This window comes from Cephus cinctus, unplaced genomic scaffold (genome assembly GCF_000341935.2).
Source record: "Cephus cinctus unplaced genomic scaffold, Ccin1 Ccin1_scaffold0407, whole genome shotgun sequence".
Taxonomy (NCBI): domain Eukaryota; kingdom Metazoa; phylum Arthropoda; class Insecta; order Hymenoptera; family Cephidae; genus Cephus; species Cephus cinctus.
The window spans coordinates 1064108-1070926 of NW_014333091.1; the positions used below are offsets into that span (position 1 = coordinate 1064108).

The 6819-nt window shown below is 40.2% G+C and overlaps 1 long non-coding RNA gene across 1 annotated transcript in view; it reads right to left on the reverse strand.

Moving 5' to 3' along the window:
• Positions 1-1147, reverse strand: part of LOC112494315 — a 4539-nt gene extending 3392 nt beyond the window's left edge. The window contains exon 1 of the long non-coding RNA XR_003059600.1: positions 1014-1147. This is a non-coding gene — a long non-coding RNA (uncharacterized LOC112494315). The remainder of the gene's footprint in view (positions 1-1013) is intronic.
• Between the last annotated feature and the right edge of the window lie 5672 nt (positions 1148-6819).

The following is a 6819-nucleotide window of genomic DNA, read 5'->3' on the forward strand; positions in this document are numbered from 1 at the left end:
CCCACCCTTAACTCTTCATTTTTTTTAAAGATTTGTCTAGCTCCTCTTAAATATTAATTTTTATACAGCGTACGAAAGCAAACAGGGTCTGGCAATCAGCAATGTCGGATTACGTACATAACCTAACCTAATTTATACTCACAACTCAAATCGGATGACACTATCGAGTTGGAAGTTTTTTTTGCGCAAACGCAACACTCGACGTCTACGGAAATGAAATTTGTCTCCCTTTTTCCATTTGGCTCGAGTGGCTCGCAATTAGTGCCATTATACTACAGTGGCACATCGCTACCCTACGCTGCTAAATAAGCCAGCTTTTCAATGAAGTCATGCCACCCATTGGACCCACACCCTATGGTAACCAATTGACCCTCAATTCGAACCAACTAAAGTCTTGTGGTACGAACGAGATACGAGGCCATGTAAAAACACTCCCGTCGAGCGGGAGTAATAAGTAACCTGAAAAGCAGTATGAACACTCAAGTCGTACATTACTGGTCGTTGGTTACCTCCATGTGGCGTAGAATTATGACTGATGGCGATAATTTTAAAGAAAAAAAAAAAAAATCAGCCGGATTAAACGCAATTTTGACGGAATTAATTTTTATTGTATTTCGCAACACACTTTGCTTGATCAATGTTGTACTGTAAGTACGATGGGATTAACGAGATTGATTACACCGATTGATTCAACAAAATAGTACATGCTGTGGTATTCCTGATTGAACGAATACACTAATTAATGATTAATTAACACAGACCTCCGCAGGGTGCGATTATACTCAGCGTCACGAAACACAACGAAACGTATCGCGATCGATATTGGTCGACTGTATTAAAGAGGCGACGAGCGTCAGAATAAATGACGATTGAGATTCCGAGAATTGGACGAAATCGATAATCGTAGATAGAAATCAGTATAATGCCTTTCGATCTCTATGAGTAGTCTGCACGGTAATGCTGAACGGCCATAAATCCACGAGAAATCTCTATACTTTCCCAGTGGGACTTACCCCACGCGTTCCCGTAAAATTGTTCTCGGTGAAACTGCGCTCTCGCCATTTTCGCAGCATCCTCGCCTGTCGTCGACGTTATCCCCTCGTTAATTTTCCGTCCTGAAATTCCACGGCGGCGTCTACTGCGATTGTCGACAGCACTGCCCGGTCAACAGTTTGACTATATAGCATTGACTAGTTGCACGGACGAGAACCTAGATGGCGGTAGTGAGAATTAGTATTACGTACTCGACACTATCCAGTTCATGGCTGGGTCTGTTTTTTTGTCGCGGATTTAGCATATTTATACCTGGCACGTGTTCGCTCATTGGAGATAAAGCCATAAGGAAAGAAAAGAACGAAGTGTAATGTGTTTTTATTAATCCTGGTTTCAACAGGCAGCACTGTAGTCTCAGATACTCTGCCGTCGAATAGTTTCCGGACGAGGGTTTAAAATGGGCAAGATGAAAGTAAAGCGTCGGTCCATAAAGTCCGTTTTTAATCTCGAACGATCCAGCATTTGAGCCGATTGAAGTCTCCTCTTCCTATTTCCGCGGCGTAAAATTTATATCTCAGTAGAAATTCCGTCCCAAAGGCCATCTCCGTGCAAACGATCTTCGACAGTAGTCAGCGAATCTGTTTTTCAAAAATTTCATTGAACCGCGTTTGAATTGCCGACGCAGCGAGCTTCCCATTAGTTTTGGACGTCATCGCTACCGACCGGTACTCTGCTTTAAAAGTGACTCAAGGCCTTCCACCGCACCTTTTCTCCTTATTAGAGCCGGTTCTCCAGAAGGCAGTCACAAAATCGCCGACAGTGGACCGCGATATTTTCAGTGTCTTTGACAACGCAACGTGGACGAAGGGGAAGGTAATATAAGTTTTTCTATAGATAAATACTGAAAATAATTTAATCGAACGCCTCCGAAAAAGTCTCACGCAAAAAGTATTGAGTGCAGTTGCAGACCTTTTTTCGTAAACATTTCGACGGCAGTGCACATGTCTATAACGTACCTCGAAATTCTAAGCGAAAGAAAATAATTTCCCTGAACGCCAATATACAAACACAATTACCATAATTTACGAGGAACTCGAAAGAACGGAACGGCTAATATTAGATTCTCGTTAGCAGGCAATTTCAATGTCTGTACTCCCGCACGTATCTAATTAGCTGCCGGCTTCTCTCCAGCCGCAGTCAGCGAGCACAAACCGTTCTTACCGTACCAGTTAATAATAAAGTCCATGGCGCAATGCCAGGTAACAAGCGAGGGGCTACGCACCCCCTGTAACAAGCCTATAGCCGCCCCTTGCCAAACTGAGAATTTCGCGAAACCTCTTTGACTCGTCTAAAATAACGCACCGAGAAGAGATTTACGCAAGAGCGCAATGATTACGTCTTCGATCCACCTTGTTGCCGAGTAGACGTAATTTCACAGCTCAAGAATGCCAGGATGGAATTTCATTTATTTCAGTTCAAAGAATTCCCGACTGAACAGCCTTACAAGGCTCACGCGTGATTTCATTCGACGAGGCTCTTTCGTTCTCAAGTAAAACTGGCTACGTATAATACAAATGGTTGCCTTTCTCGCGCGTAAACGTGTACACTCGGCGTCAATATTGGCCCTGGAGCCCACAAACCTATTTTTCTATCTGTGCCACTCCTGTCATTTAAACGGGAGCAAACTCAGTCGGTAAACTCAGACACCAATATCATCGAGTGTACATGAAAGATGTACCTTTGACAAAAAAAAATAACAGCATCTTTATAAAAAAAATTTTCGCATATCGAGACCCAATAGGATATCAAAATTCAAGCAGGATCCCTCTCGTAGAGAATTGACTGATTATATTTAAAAAAAAAAAGCACAAAATTAGATAGATGCTTTATACGCATATGCACATACGTGGCTATTGCATATCGCACCTGGTATACAGTGCATATATATCAGACATGGCCAAATGTATACCTGGCCGTTCACCTTCGGCTTTCAATGAGCGCCAATATAAAGCATGTCGCAGCATCGCGTTCTCAGTTGGTACGCCGTATGTTTTCTTTATAAAGAGCACCGGATAACAGAACGGTAGCTCATTAGCGGTAACAGGCAGCACAGCAAGAGAGGAAGCTCGTTACCCATAGATACACAAACTCCTATACGTACCGTCTTCGTAATCCGTAAACTTGCAGAGTTACCGTTCGGAGCTAGACGCGCCATTAAAAAGTCTCTTAATTCATTTCGACCTTTCACTCCAGACCGTTCCACCCGTATGTACGTCTACTTTGTCATATATATTCTATAGATTTATATACAGACAAAATTATTCCGTGCGAACGTACCAGCGGAAGACGCTTTTACCGTGGTAATCAAATGGGACGTCGCGTCTATAACTGTCACGTAATATTCTGCCTGATTACCTATATTTTTATTATTTTTATAAAAGCTATAAAAAATATATAATTCATTACTTGGTAACGTAATACGATCTTTGTACGATTATTGTAGTTGGCTTTGAAAACGTTTTAGACGATTCTCCGAAGAAAACTTTTTAACGTGGCAACGATATGCGGTAATCGCACAGCGGATTACCTAACTCGAGACTTCCTGCCGTGCATAAGCTGTCTACTATAGTCAATAAAATGGTTAAGACTGTATTGTCTCGGAAGAAACCCCATAAAGGGTAAACATTATCCCGGAAGGAGCAGACGGATGATCTACCGGAATTGGATAGCGCCGACGTCCACACTGTGAAACTTTACGAGAAGACAGGAAAAACGAGGAAAAACGAGGAATTCCTTCTAATTCGTTCTTAACGACACGGAGAACTTTAATGGTCCCCGGAGACGTTGCATCTGTCGTACTTTTTCTCGGTACGGCGTAATAATGACTGTGTTACGTCGAAGCAGACCCGCTTTACCTATTACAGTGCAGTAAACCGGACACCGAGCAAGTAACAAGTAAATCAATGATATCGTCAGCTATAGAAACGATGTAGAATGTCACGTGGTTAAATATGTGCTTGTTTATCAAAAGAAACGAACCGGCGGGACAGATCAAGTTTAACGGATGCTGCGAGAAACTAAAAACGGTAGGAACTCTTGTTTCTTTAATTATAAAATTAATACGGTACGCTGTGTGTATTTTCGGCTTTTTTTTTTTCTTACAGCGAAATTACAATGTGGAGGACTCTTCGTTGTTAGGTAACTAGGTCAGTGATCTTTTTTTTTCATATGAATAATAATATTATATTTTCCCAGGCAATGTCGAGTTTTCATGTTTCTCTGCTTCTCGTATGGATGGACCAGTTTTTATGGACAGTCGGGAAAGCATGATTAATAGGGCTTGGCCAAACGGAAAATATGGTAATAAGATGAAAATCGAAACGAATAGAGTTATGCTTAATGCACTGTAGTACATGCATGTCGCAGTTATTAATTCACGATATCTACTTTCCGTTATAATCGCGGATACGTAAAGTCGGTGTGTGATTAGTAATCACTGATTACTATGCTGAATCGATCGTATCATGGTTTGATATTATTTTCAGAAATTAATGTCTTTTCGCGGCTGTTTAGAGTTTCGAATATTTATCCTTGTAATTAAACGCGATTTACGTATTTACAATATTGACATCAGGCGATAATGTCTTTACTGATATAATAAAGAGCGTCCTGTGTATTATCATTTTTGTGAATTAAAAAATTTGCAAAACGAAAGCTCCCGAATTAAGGCAGGATCACAATTTTTATTTTACAAAAGCAAATAATGCATATCCTATACATACATAGCTTAGGTACTCGATACGGCTGTAATGGCTTTTGACGTGGCGACCGGGAAGTCTCGCGAATGACACAGTATAAATATAATCGATAATCGACGTGTCTCGGCTTATACAAGAAATCGCGTGACGCTTTATTTTCTTGGACAGACATTGCAATTCTTCGGGCGACATTGAAATTGTGTGCGGTACCGGTTTCCCAGAGCCGTCACGACTTCCCGATACTTCTGACGTGTCTGCTTGTAAGGAGGTTATCAGAAATTTCTTTGAAAACGTCCAGAACGTCGAGTCCGCGAATGCAGGCATTGGTGAATTGACTTTCTTTTATCAAAAAGAAAATTTCATGCAATACTCTTGCGATTGAAGGAAACGCGAAAAATGATGAACTGCCATATCAGTGCGAAATCAATTTCCAAAAATTATGAGACATAATATTTATCGTTTTACACGTGTGTATTTCTATCATTGACAGATATAAAAAAGTACCTATTTGTTAAAGTTATAAATGTAAAATAGACATAAGACACTATTTCTGAAAATTCAGCATTCTCAATAAAATCAGCAACGGAGCAGATGGCAATAAATTTTAATAAAGAAAAATTTTCCAATTTTCAAATATATCCCGTGTTCTCATTGGGAAAATGGAATTGGTACCTTGATAAAAAAAAAAATACTTAAATTTCTACTCTACCGAGTACAATGACGAAGACCCGTAAATTTCTTTAAAATCAAATATCCGACTGACACAATAAAGTAATTCTCAGAGCTCACGCCTGTCTTCCCGTTAGAACAACGCATCAATCCTCTTTTTACGTCGCGTTAATGACCAATTCCGATCCATAATAGCTACTAAAAGCAGACACAGTACATTCTCATCAGTACAATGTAATTTCTATATCCTATAGAGATACTGGCAATAGCAAGTCTTGTTCAGGTGTCAAGGGTCACGTGTTCGTGTCGAATATTCGACATAAAACTAGTCGACTCGGTATGAGTTTTCTTATCCACCATAAACGAATGGTTTAAAACGACCTGTATAGCATATACTCATGCGTGACGCAAGGCATGTATATTTCCTAAAATACATAGGAAGAGCCTAGCCGAAGACATAAGGCATGTAGCTCGTTTGTCTGTACTCTATATATACGCACATACTATATAAAAATATACTATAGAAAATATACTACCTACATGCATTGAAGGAAACTAGTGGATTTTCTTCGCTCGTATTCACCTATAAAAACCATCCCCTCAATTGTGCCGCGTACAGTGGAAAATCGCAACAATTTGTCTTTCATATGATATTCTGCTTTCTCGGGAAAAGAGAATACGGGCTTATGGAACCAGAGAGTATAACGGTTTTAGGTAAACGTATGCGTCCGTCAAAAATATATATATTTATATATACCCTTATATGTATATTTGTATATACAGATATAGAGTATGCATATAGATATTACATGCATGATACCCACCAGCATAAGAGATGATAATCGAACCGTCGAACCACTCGCATGGATTTCATCGTATGCGACTGCCTTCGGGGATTTAAGGGTAGGGCGAGGGTGACGTCTGACAACCCTCTGGTAGATCGGAAGGAAATTAATTTGAAGAAGAAAGCACAATTTGTCAACGATTTTCATTTTAGTATACATATGTATGCATACATATACATTAATAAAGTATAGTTTGGGGACAGTTTAAATAATACAGTCGCTAGTTTGAGAACAATTGTATAGTTTCGGGTCGGACCTCAAAGTGCTATCAACATAACGTATGTTTTGAGTCCCATAAAGCGAGTGTCACGCCAAATTTGTTTACTTATTTTTAATGCTACACATGCGGAGTTGTGATGAGCTTAGAAAGTGTTTCGTTAGGTTAGGTTAGATTAGGTTAGAATTTCAATGCTGTGATGCCAGCTAATTCTTTTTTCACCGGGAACTGACGAGCCGGTATAAACTGAGAGTTGGGGTGGAACAGGCCCCACTCCACCAAGAACGAGAGCTCTGACGGAACCTATCGGACGGGGCGATAGCTTAACGGATCCTGT